A 27822-nucleotide genomic window follows, 5' to 3' on the forward strand; every position below is an offset into this window, starting at 1 on the left:
TATATTTGTAACTCTGTCACCTATTATATTAGTAGCTAGTTTCCCCAGTACTTTTCCATGGTCTTTCCTTAAGCAAAAAACCAAAACACATTCCAGAGCTCCAAGCCCTGGGAAGTGCAAGGCCCTGTACTATCCTGATTCTTCCTGGGAACCAAGGCCGAGAAGGACTCTTGGAGATACATTCTCATGGAAAAAGTACAGCTTGTGCTGAAGGGGGGGATCCAGAGAAGGGCCTTGACCTGGTGGGGAATTGCATCACCACTTGGCTTCCTAATCAGCAACTTTTATCAATTATGCTGATTTCCTAAAACCTGTAAAAATGAACCCATCCCTGGAGGTGGTGGGCTTTTGTGGACATCTTTCCATAACTGCCTCTGAAGGTCTTCAAATAAAGACCTCCTTTCATATTATGTCCTTACTAAAATTATCTTGAGTTTCATTTCCAGGTTAGGAAAAAGGGAACAACTCCAGCTGAGGATGCATGTACAAAATACAGTGATGCCTTTTGGACACAACCCACTACAAGGCTGGGTGCTGCAGTGCCCATGCTGCCAATTTCTCCTCTGGGGTTAAATAGGAGGCAAATGCCCTTGATTACATCATGGATTCATAGATCCAAAGAATTTGTCAAGCCTAAACTGAAGTCCAGAGCTGTGTAGCTCCATCTGCCCTTTTATTCTCCAGGGAATCTGTTTGCCTCTAATTCACTGACTCTGAAAAGCTTCCAAAACATATTTCTTGGCACTGCTTGGATCTTCCCACCAGAAGGTCATTATCTTTTCATAAGAATAAAGGGAGGCACAAAACTCCCTAATTCCTTGGCAAATAAACAGGCCCTCATCAGACATGAACTCTTTCTGAGGCCAGAAAGAAAGGCAAAGAAAAAGCTGTTAAAGATTTTTTTTCACCAACTTACAGGACTATTTGTCCCCCAGGTCTCCTTTCCTCATCAGCAGAAGCTCAGAATAGTGGCTAAAGCAAAGGAGAAGTGGGAGGATGGTCTTGCCATTGTGCATCTTGTTCATGCTCCTGGGGTCAGGCTGACCTCTGCATTGCCTCTTTAGGTCACATGGGGAGGTACCACTGGACGCTGGGCTTTTCCCTTTACTCTTTGTAATGTGAGGCCTGCCCAATTTCTAAAGCTCATCTGGGAGTTTTACAGCAGGCTTTACTGAGGACACTGGGGCTGCCTGTGATTGCTACTGCTCTCTTCCTGTGGCACACAAAAGCTGTGGCTTTTGTTCTCTGCTGTTGGTCTCAAGCTTGTTACAGAGCCCTGGGGAGCATTTTGTGGCCACAGGCTGTGGGGTGGATGCCCTGGAAACCTGTCAGAACTAACCATCTTCCTGTGGTTGTGGTGGACTGAGCTTGTCCTGGGACCTTTCTAATTCCAGCTTTGCTGTCTGGCATGGCTCCTGCTCTAATGCAGGCCACAGCATTTCAGCATTTCAGCCAGTACCTCCCAGCAAAAGGAATTGCTCTTTACTCTAGCAGCAATCCTGGAGAGCCTTGGCATAAGGACTTCAAGTGAGTGCTCTCTTGCACCATGCATTTTTCCTCCTTCCCTTATTCATTAAGAAGATGAGAAGCACAGGGTGATGGAGATCAGCCTTTCTCCCACTGCCCAGAGGAAAGCAAGGTAGTAGCAAAGCCATCTTGGGCAACGGGGAGAGGGCTGCCTTTTGGCCAGGGATTGGTGGGGCAGTTCAGTACAGCTGGTCCCAAATGTTGTAGGTGGGATCCTGGACAGGATATTTATGCCATCATTGCATGCAAGTCTTCTAGGAACTTGGGCCAGGTGCTGACACCCAGTTTTCCTTCCTGCTGGGAGCTCTGTAGGATCCCTCATCTGCATCAGGCGCAGGAGCCTGTGGTAGCTGTGGCATATTTTGCGCCCACCAGTTCATCTCTGCTTCCTCATTTCTAGCCTTCCCCAGGAACAGAAGACTTGGAAAGAGGGGCATGTGAATCCCTGCCAAGCAGAGACCCAGCAAGTGCTATTTAATGCCTCACTATCCCCACCCTAGCCTTCCTTCCTCCTCTGCTCTTCAGTTCCTGCTGGCTGCGAAGGCGTGGAGGTTATGCAGGCTGCCATCCCACACAGTTCATCCCTGCAATCCTCTCTGATGTACTGACAGGATCTGACATCCTCCTGCTCAGGGCTTGCCCCTGTGGGCAGCAAAAGTGTAAAGGAGCAGCACCTCGTGGTGTTCAGACAGGAACTGGCAAAAACAAAATGTAGGGGAATTCAGAATTAGGCGTCTGCAGGTCTGATTTTAACTCTCCCTAGAAGGTGTTGCTACATGAGCTGGAACCTGCTGACTGAATGAGAGGATAGGAAAATTTGCCCACTGTTGTGTGAACAGAAGATAGGTAAGAATTGAGAGAAATAATAGACAAGGACTCTCAAAAGCTGAATATTTCTCCTTTTTTTTTTTAGACTTTTTTTTTACACATTTGACCCTTCAGCTGTCTTTGTGTGACTCCGATTGTCTTGTGCGATTGTTAGGTGTGTTTTTATGAGAAAAGCTTGCATCATTGTCTGAAATAGCCTAAATAAAGGCTGCTAAAAGGTTGCCATTGTCCAGTTAAACAATAAAAAAGCCCAGATGGTTGAAAAAAGATCTGTACTTACATAGACTTAAAGATGAGGCCCTATTCTGCAGAATCAAGCTCTGTTTCAAATAAACCCAAGAGTTTTTGGGAGTCGGTGTGTTACTCCACATATCTACTTTTTTTTTGAGAACAGATAATTTCACTGTTGGTAAACTTGCTAGACCAGGTACTGAAGAAGTGTCAGAAAAGACCTTTTGGAGATGGCTCCCTGCCAGCACTGCACTGCTTTTACAGGCATGGGTGCTCCAGGGACCTTACACCCTCACACCTGTGTCAGCAGAAAGGACACCCAGCCATGTGGCCAATGTACCTGCTGCCTCTGGTTCCGCCTCGGCTCCATCTCCATGTGTGTGGCCTCTGGTAATCAGGAAATCTTGTTCCTTTTGTAGGCATGTGCATTGCCTCTCGTAGCACACAGCCTGGCAAAAGCCCTCCAGAAAATGGAGATGAACGGAGGCACGTACCCCTTGTGCTTCCAAAATGACATCCTAGTGCCACACTGCAGTTTTGCTGATTTTTTTTTTTCTGGAGTGGTTGCAGATGCTGAAAAACAATGAGATGCTCTCTTTGGGGAGCTGCCTACAGGATTCCCACAAAGCAAGTGGAGTGGGAGGCAGGATGGCAGGCAATAAACCTGCACACAGTGCACCTAGACAAAAACACTTGATGTGTCCTCTGGTTAATTCAATAGAAACAATCCTGTATGGGCTCACATGTGACCCACACCAAATCCAGGGGAACTGGGAATGCACAGCTCTGGAATCAGTACTTGTGGATGCCCCACATTGGGAGACTGTGTAATAGCACCAGTCTGGGGACCCTGACAGCTCTGAGCAATTGCTGTGTGCTGGCTGTGCTCCCAGTAAAAGGATTAGCTACAACAAAATTACACTAGACTTATTAATTAAATTAGGATCCTTTCATAGTTTTGGGGCAGGATTTTCCAAAGTGCTCAGCCTTGCCCTAGCTGTGCTCTCATCAAGGGTAGCCAGGACTGGCAATTTCAAGCAGAGCCAAAGCTTTCAGAGAACTTACCCTCATCCTGACACCCTTTAGCAGGTATGATGGGAAAATACAGTGGATCTGGGACTCCAATGCAACTCATGGAATATCTGCAGCTGCACAGGCTCTATCTGATTCCCTACATGAAGTAAAGTCAGTTTTGGGGCACAGCTGGAAAGGAGAAACCTAGGAAACAGCAGAGGACTTGGGGTGCTCCTGAGATAGCTGCTGCTCCAGGAAGGGTCTCCCCCCCCATCCTAAGAGAGATGCTCTAGTTTTATGATATGCTGCATACAAAATGTTCTAAGGGTTTGTATGACATTAAAGATCTCTTCATGCCTGCATCCTGTCCCTCTTCCAGTTTGCTTAATCCTGTCCTGCCTTTTTGAAATGTCACCTGCCATCTCAGTCAATGCACAGGCCCTCCTCACTTCCTATCCCAAATTGTTCCAGTGCCTTGCTATCCCCTGGTAAAGTGACACTGCAGTTTGTACTAAAGATGTGGAGTACCTTCCTTCCCTGTCATTTCTTCCATGAGCAAAAGGTCAAAGCTATCACTTCTGTGTCTGGGTAGGAGGGATGGTTGTGAGTTGAGTCATCCCACAGGCACAGGGTGTCCTATAGATCCACTATTGTCTCGGAAGAGCAGTGAAATCCAGGCCAGTAACCTCACCCCATGCAGCTTTTCCAGTGCTGCTGATATTTAAGACAAATGATCATTATTTCCGAAAAGAGGAGGTGATACCTTCCCCCTCTGTTTACCAGGAAAGCTTGCATTAAAAAGCTAGAGGCAACTGGGAATTTTTCCTGAACTGGGAGCAGCTTTTTCAAAATTGCAGCTGAATTCTTCTCTGCCCTGCCTGCCGTGTCATGGCACCCCATTGAATTAATTGGCTTCCAGGGTCAAATCTGGCCTGGCAGCCTTCACACAAAGACTATGGAGAAAACTGAGCTGCCCCCTTTTTTAAGACTCTCACAATACAGGATCTTGATGAAGTTAACAGCTGGCAAATGCAGAACGTGGAAAAGGAAATACTGCTTCAGGCAGCAGTGTCATTGTAACCCTTGGAATTCAGGGCTGCGGGAGGCTCTTGCACAGAAATGTTTTTTCAAGGACAGCAGCGCAACAAATGCGACAGTCAGTAACAAAAGCCCAGAGAGGAAAGCAAAACCCAGCAGGGAACAGGGAGGAATTGCCTTTCAAGCATGGCACTGAGTGACCAGACAGGTAATCTGGGAGGTTGTCTTTCTATAAGCATTCAGTAAATCTCTGAGAATGGGAGGCACTGCAAAATTGTCATTTTATAGTTTTGTACAATGCATCTGGTCAAAATCTGGAGACATTTAGTTTCCAGAGCCAAAAAGAGAACGTAAGCCAATTTCTGATCCTTTTTATGTTCTGATAGAGATTTCCATCACACATGCAACTAATCCTACTGGCTCAAACCCCCTGACAGTGAATGTCCTCATATTTTAGGTTGCATCAGCTGAATATGCAACTAAATATCTAAATAGCAAAACAAGGCTTATGTGGTTACATTTCTTTCCATGCATTTGTCTCTCAGGCTTGTCCCTTCCCACAAGAAACTTCAAGCCCACTGACTAAAGTGTCCAAAGTTTAGACAGGGTAGAGATCAATTACATTCCTATCATTTTAATGGCAAATGATGTTTGTTCTGAAGGCAGTGAGTGTCCTATGACATACTTACAATCAGTGCCTTTGGTGAAGAAAACCCTGCAGTGTGATTTCAATGCTATCTGTGCAGTTCTGGCTGCTGGCTGGGTGTGGTCAGGGCCCACCTTCTGCACGGGAGCTTGAGCTCAGTGCGTGAGTGTGGAGCAGGAATGGAAGAATTTAGATGTGGGAGAGATAAAAGAGAGGTTGAGGAGGGGTTGATGCAGTGAAGAAGCATGGGCACAAGTCATTAACCTGTGGGAAACTGGATTATGTCACTGCTCAGAGTGACTTGCTTTGTTTTCTGGGTAACACAACTCTCCAAAATGTTTTCTGTGCAGGGTGGTTTGTTTCCTAACATGTATATAACTCTTGATACTGAAGGGGAATTTGTGTGAATGCCATAATCTTTGCTCTTTGCAGCGTTATATTTAATCACAAAGACCTGATATAGATGGCAGATGTGTGGAATGAATGGGACACCATTTCAGCTCACTGGTAATTTCAGTTGTTGCTACTTCACCTGCTCAAGTGCCCTTTTGTTGTACAGTTTAATTCTGATTTTAAAGATGCTTCTCATCTATAATACATCAATTTCAGTGAAATTATCCCAGTGTTACACCAGGGACTTGGGCTCAGTATTTAGACCATTCACTTTAAACTCATCTCAGTAGAAACCATGTATAAATTCCACTGAGTGCATGGACTCTTGCCTTGGGTCAGTGGTTGTTGCCTACACACAAAGTAGGCAGGAGGCCTCAACTTTCTGACTAGGGAGCATTTTGTGTTCACCATGGGTAGATGCAAATAACAGGTCATGGCAGGCAGAAGTCAGAATCAGCTCTGATACCTTTACTAAATGCATGATTGCTATTTTACAGGAGGCATCACACAGCACTATAGCAAGAACAAGAAAAGTGCATTAAACATCCAGAACCTTAGAGGAATTATTTTTTGGAACTCAGTCACCAAGTTATATGCTGCTGTCTTGGGTAAGGACACAGTGGTATTCCTGGAAGTGCTTTGGGATCCTTAGTCTCACTGGGGTATCTGCATAACTGAGTTAAGTGCACAACCAGCTTGGAGGTCTTGGTAGGCAGGTACTTGAGAAGTCACAGCTCACTAGGACTCTGCTGCTTCTTGGAAACTGCAAAGAGATTGAACTTGCAAGCTTAAAGACAGGATATTTCAGTTGCTCTCACTGCAAAAATCTACATATGAATACTTATTTTTTGCCTGAAAAGGGAGAACTGAGCAGGGTTTTGGATGTGCCACTGTCACATAGCACAGTGGGACTTAGAGAAAGGCTAGTTAGTCCATGTGTACAGCACAGTGCAGTACAGCAGTCTGGGTCCTGTGAGCACTGTGCCCCAGGGGTCTCCCAGTTTGTTACACCTTGCTTTGCTGAAGGATTGTTTTGGTCCAGGGGCAGGTCTGCACTGGTGTAGCCATACCTCCTGCTTGGGAACGTGGTGTCACCTTCCTGAGACAATTTGAGGGAGGGAGAGCAGGATAAAGGCAGCCCTTGGAGCCCCCAAGATACTGCTGTTCGCTGTGGATCGTGCCACTTGTCTGAGAGACAACAAAAGTAATGCATATAGCACTTAACTGCCTTAAACACGGCTCGTGTGGAGTGCTCTGCTGAGCATCCCAGCAGCATGAGATTTGCCAGGTAGCCTGCAATTGTATAAAATTTAGTTTTTTTGTAGAAACCAGATAGAAATGGGTAATTACTCACAGAAGGTGGTCATAATTGCTTTCACTAACAAGTAAGGGCAGAAACAGTCGCCTTTAGCCCTACTTTAAAAGGACAAAGCAAAGAGCACTTAGCAGGAGGAATTTCCCATAAAGAAGAGGTGTTTGGTATTTGACAGGGTAATTGAATGTTTAGAGGAACAGCCTGACATGAAAATACACTTTCTTGTGTGTGGCTCAGGAGGACCAATCTTTGTCAACAGCCTAAGACACAGGATGCAGGTCTGTCAGGAGCCACACAAATAATGCGGTGTAGACAAAGTTCTCATTTGGATTTTGGGCGCCACAGCTTCCCAAGAGGCTGTGATGTCCACCCAGAGTTGCCTGGCAAAATGTCCAGGGGACAGGACAAGTGGCTTTTTAAGTCTTTTTAATTACTGAAGTCGCTTTGCACAATGTTCCCTCCCAGCCTGCCTCCATTATGTCCCATCCAATAGTCTGTTTTGAGTGACTGGGTGCTGCTGAGCAATGGGATGTTCTGTGTCCTTTCCTTCAGGGGATCCCTAAAGGGCCTTGAAATTCATTGTGCAGCCACCCTCACTGTTAGTAGAGCACAGGGTGAAAGAAGCACACGGGACAGGAGAAGGGGACTTTTCCTGTCAGGACAGACATGGAGCTGTCAGAGGAGGCCTCCCTCAGGCCACCAAAGGAGCGGTGGAGCTGGCCTCTTCAGGACACGTCTGTTCCATTCAGGCAAAAAAGAAAGTTTTGAAATGGAGGGCTTTTAAATAATGGTCTTGCCCCACTCTCTGTTCCCCTTCTCTCTCCGTGCCCTGCGGTATTCACATTCTCTGAAAAATCCCTTTGCCCAGGATTTTTCTCCTGGGAAGCTGAAAAGCCTCAGAAAAAAAGGAAAACAATAATTATCTCATTTGCTTCTCCTGTGTTGTGCTCACATGTGGAATGTGTTTGGACATTGTTTACCACAGGTGATTGTTTCATTGGATTCTGGTGAGTTGTTTTCACTCATTGGCCAATCAGTGCCAAGCTGTGTTAGGACTCTGGAGAGGGTCACGAGTTTTCATTATTATCTTTTTAGCCTTCTGTAAGTATCCTTTCTGTATTCTTTAGTATAGTTTAGTATAGCATTCTTTAATATATTATAGTATCATAAAATAATAAATAAGCCTTCTGACAACATGGAGTCAGATTCACCATTCCTCCCTGCAACAAGGGTCCCTGCAAATACCACAGTTCCCCTTCAGCTCATATCCTGTGGATTGGGGATACAACATTTCGATAAAACACCCCAAATTTGTCTCTTTGCAGCAGGTCTTTCAGATGTTCCTCCTCCTCACAGCTCCGCCAGCTCAGGGTACTTACATAAAGGGTCTGCTAGCTGTGCAGGGAGGTTATTTCTTCCCATCCTTCTTTTGTTTTGAATTTTGCATGGACAGGGACCGTGTTGTCAACCCATTAATTGTCACAAAGTTAATGGCTTGGATCTACAGGCCATGGGCTTAAATTTCTGGGAACGAGATTTACTGCAGACTATCACATGAGGATACTGTGACAATCTAGTTGTGGTTTAAGAAGAGCAATCCTATTAGCTTGAATTGCCGATAGGGATCAAAGCTCTCTTTCCTCTTACACAAATGCCTTGGAAGCAAACTGATCACTGTCCAGGTCTATCAGACCATGAAACTAGATTAGCAAACTGGGGCCTCTGTGACCAAATGACAGAGCAGCTGAGGCTGCTGTGCATAGAGGAAGGGAGAGAATTGGGGAGATTATGCAAATACGTGGCAAATAACGCAATTTATAGGATATAATGAAATAAAAGTGAAGGTACAACAGCACTACCAGCTGAGTACAAACTCGCTTTCACTGTAGCAAAGGACACATTCAATGTCATGGCCAAGAGAACCACCTCAGGGATGAACAGCAACCAAAAATTTATCTTCATAACTACAAGCTTGTTTAAAGTGCCTGGACACCTTTGTGAGGTGCACAAGGAGAAGAATTTAGACCCTTTTCCCCAGGTATGTGCCATACACACTTTGAAGCAGCTGGCCTTTTATTAGAGTAAAGGAAATAAACTGAGCTGGAGAGAGGAGAAAGAATGGTGATTGATGGTGATATGGTTGGTACTAGTTATATCACTGTACTGGTCTGAGGCATTGTTAGGGTTGTGGAAACAGGGCTTTCTGGTGCTGTGCAAGCAAAAAACCCCATGGACTCTATGCCATCAATATTTCTGTTTAGTCCCATACACCTTGGAGGAAGTTCAAGCTGATAGCTGGCTGTGGCTTATGTAGAAAAATGACGACCTGCATCCCCTTGGAGTGGGACAGTTATCTGGCATTCAGCTCCTCCTGCCCCTGACTTAAAACTGATTTACAAAAAATCCTAATAGAGGACTTAGTCCTATGGTAATTTAAGTGTATCATAAGTAGCCAAAGGACTGTGTCTCCTCTCGGGGGAAAAGTCTGGGGCAAATTGTCCTGCTGGCCCCCTCACCTCCTGAGGTTGCAGTGGGTCATAAGTTTGGCAAAAAGACCTAACAGGCTTCAGCAGTCAGCGAGCACCACTTTGTCCCTCTGTGGATCAGACTAGGTCTGGAAGTGGGGATTAGCTAATGAAGTAATGCCATTTTTGGGCTTACCGTGCATGTTGACAGGTAGTGTTTGGGTATCCATGTATAATTAGCCAAATGATGTGCGTTTAATTTGTTGGGTAGATGCTCTGAGGTTAAAACCAACCCTGAACAGCTCATACTGATAAGTAGGATAGTCCTGCAGAGTACCAGCAGAGTATTCTCAAGATGTTTATACTTCACTCTGCAAGGCAGAAGTTTGCCATGTGCTGCTCATCATTCCTCCTTGCAAACTTACCATAGACTACCGATTTTGATAAAAACTTTAGCTCTTCTTATTCTTCCAAATGCACTGTGTTTGCATTGAAACATACAGAATATGCTTTAAAATGGGTGAAAAGTCTTCAACAGTTTTGGTCCCTTGAATCAACCTAGCAGCATGACTGACAGATCACAGGCATTTCTCCTTGGCACAACATTTTGCTTACTTGATAATTCACCAGAGCTGGAATTTCCTTCCCTCGCAGGTCTGCCCACAGCCCAGCCTTGCAGCCACAGCATGTGCTGTTAGCAAAGGGAGCTTTGCTCCTCATTTTGCTTCTGCCTTTTGATGTTTCTTACTCTGAGCCAAGAATATGAACCCTTTGGTACACACAGAAATGGGGGAGGTACTCTGAGGAAACTATACTGAAAATTGGCGGCCAAGACAACCATATGTAGAATTAATAGTCAATACATTATTGATTACATCTTATATGACAAGTCCCCAAATAGAGTTACTAAGATTTTCCAGTACAGTAGTTGTTAGACTGTTTTTCTTTCCCCTTTTTTGTTTTGATTTGCTTCTGATCTAATCGTGACTGGAAGTAAGCCTTAGTCACAGCTCTGGCAGCAATTCCTGCCCACAAGTTTTGGGAAGTTCACTCTGTAATCTCAATGTGGATGTGCCATTGATGGTCTTGCCTTGAAATGAATCTGAACTGGAACCCAAAATTCGAGTGCCACATTACTGCATTAAGAGCACGTTTTGATTTTAATGCTAATCCAAATCTGTATTTCCGGACTTGACAAGAAAAAAGCCAGTAGTAGTAAATAGTATCTGAAAAAAGCAGGAACAGTAACAACATCAGTAAAAGCAATAAAACCAATCATATCCACACATTAGAGCACCTATGCTCATAAAGAATGCATTTATGAGTGCTTTTATGAGTGCTTCATCTAAAATTGTTGCACATGCACTTTTGATGTGCAACACAACAACAGCAGGATTCCAGTGGAATCTTTAGGGGAAAAGCAAAAAATAACATCAAATAGTGTCACAATTGAAACAGAGGGGAACATTCAAGCAATGTATAATTAACCCAGCTGGAATTTGGTCAGGATATCCAGGTTAACACCTCATTCAGTCAGTGGGCTGTGCAGTAAATTGTTGAATATTGTTGTTTAAAAGTCAAATAATTTACTGAGCTCTTTTCATGTGTGGAATATACAAGAAGGTCAACTGCCTTTTTAACATCTGGTAGCAGAACCCTGGTGATTTACCTGCACTCTGGTGATTGTAGATAGCCAAATGATGGATGACTTTGCTAGAAAGCTCACTCTGTTAACTCATACAAGCCCACAAGGAGCCTGATAACTCCGCTTTGTGGAAACATTAAAGGCTCTGTCTGTAGCTTGTGTAGATTGACAAAGTACCATAGATGTCAGTGGGACTCTGCTGATTTATATGTGCTTTGGACATATCTCTAAACCAGAAGGCCATTCATTACTTTTTCTTGCTTGAAGGGAAAAAAAAAAAAGGGGGGGGGAATTAGAAAAATAGAAAGTACCTTCATTAACTACTTACTTAGTAGGAAACATTTTACTTGGATTTTAAATTACAATTCCAACCAAATTTAGGATTTGGACATAGTCTGGGCGAGGAGAAGCCTGGATGAGATGATGCCACGCTTACCTTAATTGCTTTGGTGCCCAACATTGGTGTCTGTAGGAAAGCCAACAGAAAAATTACAGAAACAGCAAACAGAGGAGTAGATGGTCTTAAGGAGGATCAGAAAACTGATTAGGGGCTAAATTTTCCCTCAGCCTAATGAACCACTCATGGGGGAAAGACTGCCTGCATCTCCCTATCCCTTTTTGGTTTCCTACATATCATGTCAATTGAAGCACAGCCTAACCACACCAATTGTGCTGATCCTGTGGAGCTGACCTTCCTCTCTTATACAGGTCTCTCTTTGATCAGCATATCTGTACTCAGAGAGACTCTGAGTGCATTGCAATGACTGACAAAAACTAGTTTCTCAGTCTTGCTGGCAAGATGAAGCTAATATGGTTAGGGAAAAGGAAGGTGAGTTCACTCTGTTTCCTGCCCTATCAGCAAAACTGTCAGCCTGCAGTCACAGTGTGGCAGCTGATGGAAACTGAAGACAGGAAGGGTATGGCATTGCCAGATTTCTTCCCTATCCATAGGCTGAACCTGCAGGAGTGGCAGTTAGAAAATTCATCTTATGGCTTAAAACATTTGCTTCAGTTTCATGCCAGGCTTCAGTAAGCACAGCACTCAACTGTGGTTCTCTACTGAGGCTGACTTGGAGGCGGTGTGAGGGGATGAGGGTCCAGCAGGCCAAGGGCAATAGCTTTACTGCACAATCCCCCTGGATTACTCTTGTTTTCCACATATCTCAGGATGACCAGAGGATGCTCAGCCTCTCCTGATTTACTGTCTTGGCAGATATCAAGCAGAGCACAAGTTATGCTGTATGTTGCAAGGAGCTAACAGTGGATGAATGAGGGCAATGTTTGCAGTCAGGACTTTCCTTTACAAACACTGAATCATGCTGTTGTGAAACCAGGAGCGAGTGATGAATGACTCACTGTTGGCAGCACACACTGCCCTATCAGTAGGCTCTGTTCAGGGGATGTGGGGGCTGCTGTTTGATATCATCTCTGAGCTCCCAGCTCCCAGCATGCTAATGAGTAATGCACACTGTGGCCTGTATTGATCTGTGATTTGGTTATTCATGAGGCTCTGCACAAAAACACCCGTGTTGCTGGAAGTCCTGTTATTCTCCAACACAAAGATGTTGCTTTGGGGATGTTTAAAAACATCCCTCTTATTTGACTGTGATGTTTTCAGCTTGAATCTCAATCTCTTTATTTTGAAGATTTTTTTTTTTGGTACGAATGCTTTGTAGCAAGAAAATGCAAAACTTCATTAGTAAGGGACAGAAGAAACATGCTTAGATGATTCAAAGAAAGGAGAGTGAGATAGAAGTCCTTGGACCAGTGGTTCAAAGTCAGTGCCTGCTGGCTATGAGGTTAGGGACACATCCCCTGTTTGGGTGCAGGTGATTATATCATATGACCCAATGCAGAGGCTGAAGTGGACCTGCCTGTTGGTAGTGCTGGGAATTAATTAATTGCCAGGCTCAAATAATAGAGAGGGAAAAATGTTCTTTTCAGTGAAAGGGCATCAAGTTGCTTTCTGTTTCTAAGCTATGGCACTGACTAACTTCCCAAAGACTCCCTTCAGGATGTGAGGAAAGGGTTGAGAACAGCGTTACAGGAGGTCTCTGTACCTAACCTGAGATTATAAACTTGCACTGCATCCACTTTTTACTGAGACTCAGCACAAGAGCTGAAGTCCCAGAAAGTTTATAGTGTGATGAGTCCTCTCAAGGTGAAAGGAGGTGTTCACAGATGAACAATGAAGCACAGGGAGGGTTGGTGCCAACTGCCTGGCATCAACCAGGATACTTCAGTCACCAGGTGCTGCTGCTGGGTCTGTGAGTACCAGATCCCAAGCTCACTGCAAGGCTCCCACTAAGTTAGGCAGACTACAAATCAGGCTGTGAATAAGCACCGTGTTCTCTCAAACAGACTGAATGGAATTTGAAAGATGGGAGATAAGAGCTCTTCCCAGGACAGGGCAGGAACAGACAGCCTGGTTTCCTTCACAGCAAAGTGCTGCACTTATAAAATGTTCAGTATTTGCACCAAGGACGGGCAAAGCAAACACGCAGGAGTACCTTTATGCAGTGACAGAGGTAAGAGTATTGTTGCAGACCAAGCTGTAGGATGTGACAATCCTGTCTTTCCATTAAATAGCTGCAAGTTGGTTGAAAAGGGACAAGCTTCACTTTTCAACAAATAACGTAGCTTAATTAATCAAAGAGAAGATGTAGGCATTCGAGCTCTGAAGCAGTTTTCCTCTGACAACTGTCCCCTCCCTGTGAGTCTGTGTCATGTGGCAGTGTCAGTATGGGCTAAACTGCAGTTAAGACTGAGTAAACAATATGATTTCATAAGCAATTGGGAAAAGGAGCACAGAAATCGAAAGAAGCCCAAAAATATTTTCTGAATCCCCACCCCAATCACACTGTGGGAGGAACTTGACATTGCCATAAATAAAAATGCATGTTAAAAACCTTTCCATAGTTTCTGCAGAGCATTCTCATGGGGCCCGAGATCCCTGTTGATAGCCAAGAATGTATTACACTGAAGGATCACAGGTTCTGGAAAATCCTATCAAATTTTATGGAACATGATAACATTCCTGCCAGCTTAATGAACCATCACTTCAAGGTTCTTAGGAGTGGTACATCCACTACTGAAATATATGGATGGTGCATGCAGCCTTGCAGGAGAGATAAAAGCCTGCAGCAGTCCTGTGGTGTTAGCCAAGCTAAACTATGTTCCATCTCCAACAGCCACACACCAATACTCACTCCTGACATGTTCCTATAAATATTCTGAGCCTCTACAGAAACCTACTGGCTTCAGCCCCCGCCTGCTCTGTAGGGTTTTCCTGAAAGGCTTTATGGCTTTACTAATAAGGTAAACCCCAGATTAACCCCCATTCCCAGATTTTTCCTTTAAAAAGCCCCCACAATCAGCTTGGGGAAGCAGGCAGCAGAAGAATGGCTATCTCAAACCTCCACAGTGCCCAGAGGTCTGTGCCCAAGCCGTGGGCTGTTTGTTTTCCTCGGGAACGTGAAGGCTCTGGGAAGGGGAGCTTTGGCACGGAGCTGTTTTGGGAAGAGATGGATGTGGTTGGGAAGCCAGGCAGCTCAGGAGGGGAAGCAGGACCAGACAAAGGCAGATGCCTGAGCAAGCACAGTGTGTGGCCCGGGGAAGAGCCCAGGAGAGGGGACATTTGGGTGGGGGGCTTGGCCAAAACAGCAGGGGAAGCTGGGAACAGAGAAACCCTCTCCTGTGACTTGGCTCCTGCTGTGTAACACGGGACTTTGTTTCTCCTTTGTAAATAAACAAAGCTGCTTGCAAGAAACTACCTAAGCCCTGCACTGACTTTTCTTGCTGACTGGAACTACCTACGAGACTGGGGATTTTAGACAGCCCCATGGGTGGAAAGGAACGTCAGGGGTTTGTGTAGACAGACAAGCCAGCAATACATTAAAGATAGGTATTTAAGGGATATGTGGCAGAAGTGAACAGAAGACAGGGATGGCAGGGGCGGGGGGGGGCGAGCTAATACTTCGTAGAATTCATGAGATCCTCTTCCTTCTTGAAGAAATGGTATCTGATGGAAATAAACTCAAATAGGATTTTTCCCAGTTTCAGTTCCTGACTGTAACTACAGGAAAATTCTTCTGCTCCCTCTTTTTTTTTTTTCGTGTGTGTGTATGCACCAAATTAATGGGGAAGTGTTTGTGTTTCTTTAAGTAGCTAGGAGGTGGGTAACCACTGGCTTCCTTAATCCAGGTACCTTGTTATCTTAATTAAAAACCAAAATCAGCTTTGATCTCCCTACAACTTCATTGCATAACCAGCTTCATTTACCATTGTTTAAGCTCAGTTTGCTTTCCATGATGAAAAGAATTTGTATTTCACACTGAGCAGGAAGTCCTACTTAAATGTTTCCTGGTTTTGATCTCCTTAAAGGGAATTAAATTATGTTCCTGGTTAAAAAAAATGCATGGCAAACAGATTACTGAGTGACCAGATTTGCCAAACCATGAGCCAACAGGGCAGCAGGCTGGACACATGGAGGGTGAAGTTGCTCCATTTCCTTGCTTTAAATGTAACAAGGCCTGTGGAGATGGTTCCAATCTGGTTTTTGGCCCCTTTTGTTGCAGTTTTGTGCTGCCTTTCCAAACTGGCTTCTCACATCAGTCGAACTGGACCTTTTCACCTTCTCACCCTGTTCCCTTGCGCGGGGAACACAAGCAGGGTTTGGGACAACTGCTCTGGCCACTAGATGGGGTGTGGGCAACCACAACCACCCCTTCCCTCTTCCTGGCAAAACAATTCTCGGGGGACTCTTTTGACTCCTTTGGTTGTGCTGAAGCTGTTGGGAACTACCAGGCTGGAGCAGCCCAAGAGCTGCTGTTGGTTTGTGCATCCCCAGCTTTTCTCTGCTGTGTGCCCTGAGCCTGCTCAGCGCTGCCATGCTGGGAGCTGTGCTGCAGAGCTCTGGTCTGGCCAGAGGGATGTCCCATCCCTTGCTGTCCTCCTGCGTGTGCAGAGCACCAGGCTCTGCTGGCTGCCATGCCTCGGTGGCACAGCCAGGCTCCTGGCAAAATCTGTGCTGAGACAATCTGCTGCTTTCTGCAGGAGTCTGAAGGGAGCAAGTGAGCAGGTTTGCCCCTGATGACACGGGGAAAAGCTTTCTGGGTTGCTGAGTGGCATTTTAGATCATTTAAGATCATTGATCTTTGCCCTGCTCTCCAGACACGCTCCAGACTGTATCCCAGAGCTTATGTTTCATTTAGCGTGGGATCTGGGGAGATTTACTTGTTGCCAGGTAGCCACACTCTCAGCATGGCAAAGCCCAGTAGAGCAAATGGGACTAACATATTTTCTCACAATGCATGCTATATAAATCCAAGCACTCAGCTGCCTGTTTTGGACAGTAGAGGGGATCGAATTGCTTTCATTCTCTTCCCTCTTGCCCCGAGGCAGGTAAGAATCAGCTTTTGTGACTCTGGGAGATGCCTCTGGTTTCCTGCTGCTCCCTGGCAGGAGCTTTTGGCGTTTGTGGGGGTGACCCAGGAAATGCTGGTGCAGGGGGAAGGGAAACTCAGCTCTCAGGGTCTGAAGTGTTCTTGCTTCTCATCTTACCACTCAAAGGAAGCAGGAAAGAAAATGTTGACACATTTTCCCCACCAGTTGCCCCACATAAAAACAGTTATCTGCTTAAATGGTTACAGAGAGGCTGAAATTTGCAATGGGTTGTCTCCAAGTTAATCCTCTGTGTCTCCATCAATCGGTGTCACAGGAGTTAACAAGAAGCCAGAAAGAGACAGCACGTAAAATTTAGCCACTTAAAATGGAAGTCAAACAAACGTCTCTTTTGAGTGTGTTATAATTTTACAGGGTTTGCTTCCTTTATACTCTGACCTGCTTAGTATGTGATAATCTTTGTCTGCTGCTCTTTTATCCCATCAGCAGCTCAGCCCTCACAGTTTTCCCTGAAAGGACTTTGTTTATGCCTGTACATTTTATTATCTCTTTCTTCCCTACAAACCCCCCCATTTCCATGCTGTCTGACATGCAACTCCAACAGCAGCATTCCTGAAGTAGCTCTGGCAGGTGGGAGCCCTTGGAGATGCTCTGGGTCACACAGTGAGCCTCCTGAGATGTGCTGGTGCCTGACTGAGCCTTAGGGGACCAACAAAGCCCCAGGCCCATTTACACAGCAAGTTCTTCCCTAAATCACTGCTTGATATTGCAGGCTGTTTGACTTTGGGGCAGTTAATAGGGAGTAACGAGGTGAAAACAGTGTCTTGGGTGACCCTGGGCGGTGTCCGGGCCATTGCCTGCTCCTGTTTTAGCCCTCATTTTGGCTGGTGTGGCTGCTCCCTGCCTTATTCTAGTGAGACCCTGCAAGTCCTAAGGCCCTGAGCAATTGCCCTGCGAGCTTATCCCTGAAACCAGCCCTAAGCACAATTTGGAGCAGGACTGGGCCCTCAGGGGCAAACACTTGGCTACTGTCACCCTGCTGTGATGAATTCAGCTGATGTGACTGCATGCTTTAATCTCGTGAGAGGAGCAGAGTCCAGCCTGCCTGGAAGAGTGAATTTTTTGGCTAAATGGGGCAGGAAAGGCAAGAGCACATACAGCAATTATGTCTGCCTGTGCAGCCTACACAGATGCTATGGGCCAGCTGGACAGGGCTGCACACAAATAAGAAATGTGCACAGATATCTACCTGGCTCACAGACCCAGACAAGTATCTGCACGTACGAGCCCATGTGTGTGCTGCAGACCGGTTCCAAGCCAAACACAAATTATTCCACCAACTCCAATGGGACACAATTTGTTTGTGCAGTTTCAGAGGCCAGTCTGAAAACTTGGAAAGAATATTTTCCAGGCATTTGACCAGTTTCTGGGTAATCTGAAAAATGGTATCTTTTACAGAGATTTATATAGCTATGGACACACCCTCACGTATGCACATGTATGTGTTTGATTGCTTTTAGCTGGCTTTTTTATTTGTTTTACCCCCATTTTACTCTAATTGTTAACTCACTCAGGAATGTGAGGATTAAGGGAAGTTAACCTGAGTTTCTCACAGTGGAGGTTTTGGCCTACAAAATGAATAGGAGCTGTTTTTGGGGAAGGGAGGATGTATTTTTCTTCCTACATACACTTAGCATCAGCAGTCTTTAGTTCTACTTAAATGTAAAGGAAACATTAGCAAGGAGGGAAGTGCCTTGCATTTTTTTGAAGTCTATTATTAAAATATAACAAAAATCAGACAAATGTTTGCATTGCAACCCACTGAAAGATCCATGTCTTTTGGACTGTTCTTGGCAGGAAAGAATAATTTCTTCCATATGCTTGGGGTAACTCCACCGTGCGAGGGCTGCTGAAGTGGTGGCTCACATTCTTTATGTTTGTTTTCTTGTGGGGTGGCAAATTGCCCTGCACCTGAAGGCAGCTCACCACAGCACTGTCACTTGGGGGCTGGAGCATGTGGCTGGTGCCAGCAACCCTCCTGTTGGACCTCAACTGTAGATGGAAATTGCATCCAAGTGCTGCTTGCAGGGTGCAAGGCAGGCATCCTCGCTCCCCACAAGGGTCCTGTACCTCAGGCTGTGTGTGTGTGTGTCTGGGTGGGATGCTCTTGGTGCTGTGGAGATCAGGTTTTTCTCCTCACCCTAATCTGGCTGGCCTGTGCTCTCTGGGAATGGAAAGCAGCAGAGGTCCTTTGAAGCAGGACAGATTTCCATCAGCAAGGAGGCTGCCCTCCCAAGGTATGGCAAAATCAAATAATGCGGCAGCCATCAAAGGGTCCAGATGGGCACGTGGTTTACCTTGCTCACCTCACTGCAGTTATCAAAGCAAGCAGGACATGACTGTACTGTGCACTCCTGTTGGAAATACCAGAATAAAATCAAGGCTTCTGGAGACAGCTCCTCAAAAGGGAGATTTGAAAGAACTTGTGTGCTCCCCTCCAGATGATTTTATCTCTGACTCACCACATGAAAACGCAAGATACCATCAGAAAGAATCCTTCCTTCTCTCCATGTGCTGTTTGCTTGTTTGTTTCTATGTGAATGGGGTTAGGTTAGGGTTAGGGTTGGCGTGGTAACAGAGGCCACTGTGCTCCACAGTGTCCCCTCCCCTTGCCCAAGTGCACAAAAAAGGTAAATTTAGCTCTTTGCTCGTCCTTCTATTCGCAGGTTAGTGCTAACACAACAGTCTTGACTCAAAAGCTGAGATATAAAAAAAATTGATTGTAGGAAGAAAGCACAGCTTAATGGATTGACCAGTGACTAAGAGGTCAGGCATTGAACTTCCAGCTGTGGCTGCTCATGGCTGACAGTCACCACACTCTGACACGACTTTTGGGAGCTGAGAAAGCCCTGCTGAGCATGGCAGCACCTGGGCACGGTGCTGAACACAGGGCAGCCTGCTGGCCTCAGTGCTGCTGCCCTGACTGATGAGCCACAGCCTGAGCCCAGCAAAGATCCCTGCCAGGACAGTCAGTTGTTTGAGCTAAAGCAGTGAAAATAGGAAGGGAGTAGCATATGAGAAATAGCTTTAAAAAATGAAACAGTTTTAAATACATCTTAAAGATGTATTTAAAGGGGTTTGAGAAGGAAAAATAATTTAATATATTAGGTGAGTTCAAATCAATAAAAATACTGGAAAGGGTGTTTTCCTTTCCCCCTCACCTTTGTCTTTATTTCCCTCTTTTTCATTCCCCCAGCTCTGTCTGGCAGAGTGAAAAAATAGATAAGTGACACAAGGAGAAAAAGAAGGCACAAAGGATGCAAAATAAGAAATTTTTTTAGTAGGAGAAAGCACCTAAAAACTGGAGAGAGAGGATTTACCCAGAATTTGTTGTTTTAAAATAAGCACGGTTTTCAATGGGGAAAAAAAAAAGAAAAGAAAAAACTCCACTCATATCAAATAGTTGTAGCCACAAAATGAGATATCAGAGCTGTGGTTTGGCTTGCTCAATAGCTTTATGCCCAGAAGCACATTCCTGGGGGTGACAAGGAGGAATTCTTGGCCCAGAGGCATTTGAAGGCACCTGAGGAAGTCAGAGCTGGTGGGGCATATTTGCTGGGTTCACACGAAGCTGTGACCCCTGAGTCTTTCATACCTGCACCAGGGGCTTCAGGCATGCACTCAGCAGTTCTGCAGGAGCTGTGGGTGCCGTTCTTAACGCGGTGCCACAGCACAGCACTCACTGCAGGCAGCATTTGCACGTGAATAGCGGGGTAGGTCTGTGACCCCTCTCCTGGGAGGTACCCAAGCAGCGCTAAACGCCTGCATCCCCTTGGAGGATGGAGAGGATTTGGTGACCTCCTCCGGGCAGAGTGACAGATAACCTCCTTCAGCCCAAGGAGAGCCACTGCTAAGTCTCACTGTCGCAGCACGCCGCCGAGCCATCGGCAGCCCGTCCTGCTGATAGCGCGGCTACACAATGGCCAGTTCATTACTGCGGCACAAACGTCTCACAAAAGCTAGAGCCAAATAAATTAAAGCATTAGGATCTCATTTTCTACAGCATTAACACTATGATGAATGTGAAATCTAATCCCTGCTGGCATCATCAATACCAAAGATGACAGTGCTGTGTGTCAAGAGGTGTTGTCAGAATCCCTCAGGAGCTGTATGCAGTGATCAGAAAACCTTGTGTCTCTTTCCCCCTCCTCACCAGCTGTCTCTGCTTACAGGAGGCCACCTCATCTCCCACCAGTGAAAGACCAACAGTACAATGGCAGGCACATGCTGAAGATGGAAGCAAAGATTTTTCATCAAAATTATTTTGGGAGTGAGCTGTTACTTGGAAGCAGAGAGAGAAGCTCGTGTTAGAATAGCTGCTCCAAGAACAGTAACTGTGCCTGGATGAATTTATAATAGCCACTTTAACTGGTGCCAGGAAGACACTGAACTTCCAGTGAATCATTTTTCCACAGCTGTGAATAGGTTAGGATGAACTTCAGGTATGCACTTTGTTTTTTGTGATATAACAACCACAGCAAAGCTTTGAATCCCTCCAGTTTTATCCATAGGGAGTGGCTATGCCCATCTTTCTTGGGTGGTTTTACTTAAAACTTTCTGTATTCTGCACAGGAAAGGCTTAGATATGTTATCTGGAAGAGCATTGGGTTTGGATTTTCTGTCTCTCAACACCTTCACACCAAAATTTCACTCTGGTCTGAGAAAAAGCCATTGACAAGGAGGAGGGACACTGGACAGCTTCAAGGAGTTGGAACCTGCAGAACAGGAGATGCTACAGAGCCTAGTGGCCAGGTTTGCTGTCTGTATCAAAAGCTTCTTACAATCTTTTTTTCTACCTGGAAATTCCCCCATACACGTGCATTCTGTGGCTCCAGATCTTCTCCTTTCTTTATGCCTTTTCCCACATGCTTCGTTCAGCTCAGAGTACCCTTTTCTCCATTTGAAGGAGAAACTTGTCTCAAGGTGCACCCCAATTTCCTTTACTTCCCTTTGCTTTTTGAACTTTACTTTTTATTCCTGTTCTACCCCTCCTCTTTTCTTTCTCTTTCAGGAACACAAAATTTCAGGCAACACTTGATTTGTTGGGTATTGTCTGAGAGTTGTGGACCACCACCACATGACAGCTTTGGAAGTTTCTGTCCCTGTTTGCTCTTATCTTTCTGCTACATCCTCTGGGCTTTGCTAAATCTTACCAAAACCTCTGCAGGGATGGGGGAGTAGAAAAGCCTCAGAAACTTTGGAAGCAGTGTATCAAAAGGAGTCAAAGCTGTGCTTTAATACCCCAACAGTACTGCCCAACTGGGCATAATAGTTTTCAAACTCTGACAAGTAGATTTTTACTACTTTATGGTAGTAAAAATCCCACTGCTTTTGCTGAAACTAGGAGGTCTCATCTCATGTCAAGCCCTTCTGTCATGTACTCTAAGAAATGGGAACTATCAAACTGGCTTAGATAAAGAAAGAATCGCTTTTAAACTGAAGCTTTGGTGTGGCCCAAAGAGTTTTTCCTAATTAGCTTTGGAAAAGCTGCTGTTAACTTTCATTGCTTTTTTTTGGTTTCATACACCTGTGGCTTTGCTGTGCGTCCTGAAGGATAAGGATCAAACTATCAGCAGCAGGGTGCTGCTTGTTGCTATTCAGACTTGCCCCAACAAGGTTTGGAAGGAAACTTTTTGATAAAAACACATTTTTGGTGTAGTTCTTGTGCCTGTGGTTTAGCCTTTGGGCTTGGGTGTGACCTTCTGGGTGGAGTTCCTAGACTTTTGGGGTCATAGGGTGGTGCACACCAGCCACTGGAGACCATCAGCACTAGTGAGTGAGGATGGAAAGAGAATCTCCAAGTCCCTGTTTCTGCCCTGGTTTGCCCATATTTGGTGGCCTATCTCCATCTGATCTGTACATTCCTGGTAGCACACCTCCCTGAAAAGGCACACATACCTTGCTTTGTTTCGCGCTGTACTTTTGAGTAGGATCGTCCTTCCTTACAGAGAGCAGTGTCTGCAGCCTGGCAGAGGGGAGAGACAGGCTGTGCTTTCCCCTCCACCCTGCTTGGGCCATTCCTGGGCTTCTGCCATGGCCCAGGAGGAAAGGGCACGATGTGCTGTGCCAGCACAGGGGCCAGGCTGCTGGCAGCCAGCACCGGCAGCCGAAGGCGAGGCGTCGCATCGTCGCAGGCACTGTAAATACACCACACATCTTTCTACTCTTGTGTCATAATCACAATGTCCCTATAATGTAGTTTGTTTAACTGGATGACTTCAGTGCTAAAAATAAGTGGATCTTGCTGTTTCCAGGACAACCACTATCCCAACGGCTTATCTCGGCGCCTCTCCTCTGTCAAAAGGATGTTCTAAACAGAGCTGGCCATGAATATTAAAAATGAAGCATGCACACAGTAAAGCATTCCCTGGGAAGAGCCCCATGTTTTAATGCTATATGTTATGCTAATAGGACAGTTGCCTCTCAGAGAAGTGCTTAATTCAAAAGTGGCACAGTATGGGGTGAGATTGAAGTAACCAGGAATGTAATGTGTATTTCTTTCTTTCCTCTTTTTTTTTTTTTTTTTTTTTTCTTTTTAATTCAATCCCTCTCTGGTGCTTAGAGTGGCTCACTAGGCAGCACTTTCTGTCTCTGGCCCAGAAATCCATAAATTGAAACCTTGCCTGTGTGTTCTGAGCCCACACAGTGAGAAGGCTGCAGGGGGACAGAGAACTGCTGCCTGGCAGGTGGCACCTGGCGGCAGGGACGGCCTCTGAGGGCACGAGGGTGCTGCTGCCTCTTCTACCGAGCCAGGGAAGGAGCAGCTTGCACAAACCATGCCTGGCTTTTGTGAAACCGAAATTCAGCTGCTCTTCTCAACAGGAGTAGAGATGAATTGATCGTTTGGAAGAGTAGGGAGATTTTAAAAAGCCTCCTAGCTAGGAGATGGTTGCATTATTACATGGCTGCATTCCTCCAGCTTTTTATTCTCTATTCCCTTTTTCTTCCTCCTTCCCTCTCAAACAAAGAAAGGAAAAATCAGAAGAAGCCTTAGGAGGAAATCAAAGAGGTCATTTTAAACCTCTTTATCTGGACAAAAAAGAGGAGATAATTTAGCCAGTATGATTGGTTTCCAAGTGCAGGCTGAGTGGAGAAGTAGAACTACTGCCTACTGAGCAGTAGAACTCTTGCAAAAACTGGTAAGCCCCGTGTCCAGATCATAGGTTTTGACTGAAGCAATTGGTTCACCATTAATCAAACTGTTTGATTCCATGATTATAAAGAAATGTTCAGTGTTACTGATGCAATACAACAAAGTCTTATAAAATGCAATACAGCAAAGTCTTATACAATGACAGCCACCTCAGCAAATGCAGCTCATTTCCTCCAATAGTATTTACTGAAAGAAAATAGTAAATTAGTTTAAAAATATTGCCCATTTATTTCTCTCTCATCATTTATATTTTTATCTAAACCTTCTATTTAATTGAAGGCACATTTCTGCAGTAACTGGCATGAGGGCAGTGAGCTAGACCCTCAGATGTTATACACTGACTAGATTTCACTGCCCAGAATTTAATTTTAATCAGATGAGGATCAAGTCTGTTGTTAGGAGACCTTCTGAAAGCCATCAGTTGTTTATGAGAGCTGACAGCAAATACAACAGTTCAATCCTTATGCGCTGAACCCAGAAATTTTCAAGGTGACTGACTTGGCTGCAGGACAGCTCCTATTTTATGAAGTTTGTCCAGAAGGCTTCAGAAAAGAAGTGAATCCTGAGCTCCCACTGAGACTTATTGTCTACTTCTTAATATTTTGTTGTTTTTATTTTTGCTCTCAAAACTGATTTTGACTCCCTATGGATATTTAATTTTCTTCAGGAAAACAGTGTAGCAAAAATACATGCCCTCCTTTGGTCTGAAAATATGGACTGTGAATCTCATATAAACAAAGTGATTGAATTTTTCTGATGCATTTCAGATTTGTAGTTCTAGCCCGAACCAGAGCTCAGAAAGTGAAGGTATGTGAAAAATAATGTTACCTGGATGCTTTAAAATGTCAGAAACGGCAAATTCCATGGAGGTGCAAAGTCCTCTGGAGGTAATGCATATCTCAGCTCACTGAAAATATCTTACCTTGGCAGGTTGTGTCATGTCAGAGTAAATAATGCTGAAATGAATTAAAGAATCTGAAGACTGGATCTGTCTTCAATAAGGAAGATCTGTATCAGACCACTATTCCCTTTTATCTGTGTTGCTGCTTTAGAGGGCAATTCTTCTGAAAACCTCAGAAATGTATGCCTGGGCACCCTAAAACTCCACACTTCTGGGGAGAGGTTCTTGAAGGGAGATAGTTGGTATAGCCCAGGCTGAGAGGGAGATGAACTTCATGCTCTGAAGTGTCATTCCATGGGATTTGTTGCAGGGTGGGGGGGGATAAGAGAATTGCCGATGTTGACATGTCATAGGTGACGATGGTAAGAGGGCACAAAAATTTTTAGTGTGCAGACAAAAATTTCTGGTGCAATGTCCATTGTTTTCAGTGAACTTCTCTCACCTTAGAATAAGGGGGAGTTGGACACTCTGTTTCTACTGCAGCAGCAGGACCATGACAAGAAGAGGTATGTGCATATGCACACACACATACGTATACAAATATACGTATGAATATTTCTATATGAATACAGAGGGGGTCCCACCAGCCCTGTGAGAGCCAGTCAGCTTCAGGAGGGACCAAGCAAATAAGAAAAAAGAAAGAAGAAGAAAAAGGAGGACATAAAACTGTATCTCATTCTGCCCCTTCTGCCTTTTGCTGAGATTCAGAGAGATTTGAGACAGCCCATTTTCCCCCATCACTGAGTGAGCACCCTGTTCCCTCAGCTGAGATATTAGTAAAGTCAACTTGCTTTTTTGGAATTAAGGAAAGAAATGCAGATGTTGAGTTGAACTGACAGCCCTTCAGGAAGCCTTAAAATCCTCCAACTTTCTTTAAAAGGGAAACAAGGTTTGCAATTAGTGAACTACAGCATCCAATTGCTATTAATGCAATTATAGTTAAGGTTGTGATAGCTCTAGTGTCTTCTTGAAAACTCAGACCTCCATTTCATTAGGCCATTCAGTGCTTTTTAAAAATTGCTTCTAGCACTCAGTAAAAGGAAACGTGAACTGTGGATTGCAAATCCTGCAGATATGGCTCATATTCTCTGAAGCACTAGTGTCTGGGGTAGGACTGGAAGGTATTTGAGAAACCTTTTGGTATGTCCTGGAGAGTGCATAGCTTGGTGCAGCAGAGCAGCAGCTTCAGCAAAGGCACTGTAGTGACTCTGCTGTGCAAATCAGTGCTTCCACATAAATAAATACTGGGTTAATGCATCTGACAGGAGCAGTGGATAATAACGAGACCAGCTCTATGCTGCTGTCTCCAGTGCTCGTGCTGCAGGAACACACATTGACTCTCTGCACCTTCCATATGGCAGACACTTTAAAAGTACAGTGGTTTAACAGGTTCTACTGTTAAATTTCCGTCTAAATTCCTTTTCTCAAGGGTAAGGAGTGACCCTTTGAATCTTTCAGCTGCAAGGGGCAAATCAGTGTCCACCTCAGGCTGCAGCCTTTACCCCCTAGCCTTTCCATACAGTCACTTGATTCCACAAAAACCATAGGAAATGAAAGACTCTGACGTGGGACTAGCTGGGCTCAAGTGTTCCCATGGGTTTGGTGATTCAGGCAGAAAGACAGACGGACAGAAAATAGTGAGCTTTGACATCAATTTAATGAAATATTGCCTGCAACAGCCTTATTTCTCCTATTTCTTTGTCAGTAAAAAAGAGATAGAGTGTTTTGAGTCTTCTGATGTTTAGGCCATGTCCACCACCCACTACTACTTCTCACTCATTGTCCTTTAAAGCAAAATAAGGTCACAGAAGTACTCTCAATGTGTGGTTAATATCTGGGCCTAGGGCGTCAGTGCATTTGGGGGTGTGGATCCTGGCTGTGCTGCTGACATGATTTATTGTATTTACTGTTCAGATTGAAATGCCAAAACCATCCATCAAGCTGTACAAAAAGGCCATTCCATCCCTTCTCTCTCCAAATCATGTCTGGAGAGGTGTTTTTGGCCAAGTATGCCAAGCAACACACTGCTTAGCTGAAAAAAATGGGATTCCATACACAGAAAAAAAGTTCATTGAGATCACAGCACATACATCATAAATAATAAGTTACTTTTCCAACAAAATGCAAAAGAAATTCCAGATAAGCTTATTTTGCTCTATTAATCTCAGTTGAATTCTGCAATTATTTTCCTGTAGTAAGTTCAATCATTTTTAATATCTTTACTTGTGCAACATTTTATCTTAGTGCAGTCAGTCAGATAGGTAGAAAGAATGATTGATTTTCTCTCTTTCTACATTGAATACTAAGTAGAGGCATAAATGGACAAAATCATCATCAAAATAGAGACACAAACAGTATTTTCCAAGCCAAGTGCAAAGAGAAGTCAGCATATCTGTATTTCAAACGAGGCAGGGAAATTACTGTGGAAGACCTGCTCTAATTGTTGTTCCTGGGAAAGGGCAAAATGGAAATTGCTGGTTTGTTATTCAAGTGCATCACCTAGCACAGCAGGATCTTGTTCCTCTCAGAAATTCTCAAAGGCAACCAAGCAAATAAATATTCTTTGCCATTTCTATCCATTTCCCTGGAACATCTTCCATCCAAAGGCTTTGAGGGCTGCATCCTGACCGTGTAGCAGAAAAGCCCTTTTGGGAGGGAGCTCCAAGTGTCCAGTGCCCTCAACATCTGGACTGGGAGGTGGGCAGGATGTGGAGCAGCTGTTACTGATGAGTTTCAGCTGGGTACCTGTGGTGAGAGGTGGCCCAGCCATCCTGGCTGCTCCTGCTGGGGCTGTGTAGCCAGGAGCAGTAGATGTAAGGAGTGTGCTTTCTTTCTTTCTTTCTTTCTTTCTTTCTTTCTTTCTTCTTTCTTTCTTTCTTCTTCTTTCTTCTTTCTTTCTTTCTTTCTTTCTTTTCTTTCTTTCTTTCTTTCTTTCTTTCTTTCTTTCTTTCTTTCTTTCTTTCTTTCTCTTTCTTTCTTTCTTTCTTTCTTTCTTTCTTTCTTTCTTTCTTTCTTTCTTTCTTTCTTTCTTCTTCTTTCTTTCTTTCTTTCTTTCTTTCTTTCTTTTCTTTCTTTCTTTCTTTCTTTCTTTCTTCTTTCTTTCTTTCTTTCTTTCTTTCTTTCTTTCTTTCTTTCTTTCTTTCTTTCTTTCTTTCTTTCTTTCGTGTGCTGCTGCAGATCTGCTCGCCCAGAAATGATTATTC

Source organism: Melospiza georgiana, chromosome 3, assembly GCF_028018845.1.
Source record: "Melospiza georgiana isolate bMelGeo1 chromosome 3, bMelGeo1.pri, whole genome shotgun sequence".
In the NCBI taxonomy this organism is placed as follows: domain Eukaryota; kingdom Metazoa; phylum Chordata; class Aves; order Passeriformes; family Passerellidae; genus Melospiza; species Melospiza georgiana.